The following is a 678-nucleotide window of genomic DNA, read 5'->3' as shown; positions in this document are numbered from 1 at the left end:
TGTTGATTAATCTTATAGAATTATGGCCTCCCACAGAGATTAAGTGACTTGCCCACCTAACATGTGCCAGAGCTAGGACTTAATCCTTTTAGTAGCTAGGTGGCATGGTGGATAGAGCCCTGTACTTGGAGGTGGAAAGACCTGAGTTCTCATTCTACCTCAGATATTTAGTAGCTGTGGGACCCTGGGCAAATCACTTACCCTTAACCTAGGTTTTCTCAACTGTAAAATTTGGATTATACTAACACCTCACAGGCTTGTTGTGAGGATCAAAATGAGATAACCTATGAAAAGCACTTGGCAAACCTTAAAACACCATGTAAACGCCAACTGTTAGTAATATTCACCCTAGGTCTTCCTGTTAGGAAGGCTGATTCTCTGTATTCTCACGGTAACACAAGGCAGTAAATAAGGACCAACTGAAAACAACAAAATACAGATGAACAGTCTTTCTTTTTCCTTCTTTCTTTCTTTCTTCCTTCCTTCCTTTCTTTTTCTCTTTCTTTCTTTTTCTCTCTCTCTTTCTTTCTTTCTTTCTTTCTTTCTTTCTTTCTTTCTTTCTTTCTTTCTTTCTTTCTTTCTTTCTTTCTTTCTTTCTTTCTTTCTTTCCCTCTCTCCCTTCCTTCCTTCCTTCCTTCCTTCCTTCCTTCCTTCCTTCCTTCCTTCCTTCCTTCATTC

General features: G+C 39.1%; 1 protein-coding gene across 1 annotated transcript in view; it reads right to left on the bottom strand.

The window, feature by feature from the left end:
• LOC138148882 (uncharacterized) overlaps positions 1-678 on the bottom strand; it is a 25,855-nt gene that overhangs the window by 24,900 nt on the left and 277 nt on the right. The window lies entirely within an intron of this gene.

Source organism: Petaurus breviceps, unplaced genomic scaffold (genome assembly GCF_028583685.1).
Source record: "Petaurus breviceps papuanus isolate PSGF00001 unplaced genomic scaffold, PetGlider_PUasm1.0 90842, whole genome shotgun sequence".
Taxonomy (NCBI): domain Eukaryota; kingdom Metazoa; phylum Chordata; class Mammalia; order Diprotodontia; family Petauridae; genus Petaurus; species Petaurus breviceps.
Note: the sequence above shows the minus strand (reverse complement) of the source record. Positions and strands in the feature narration are given on the sequence as shown.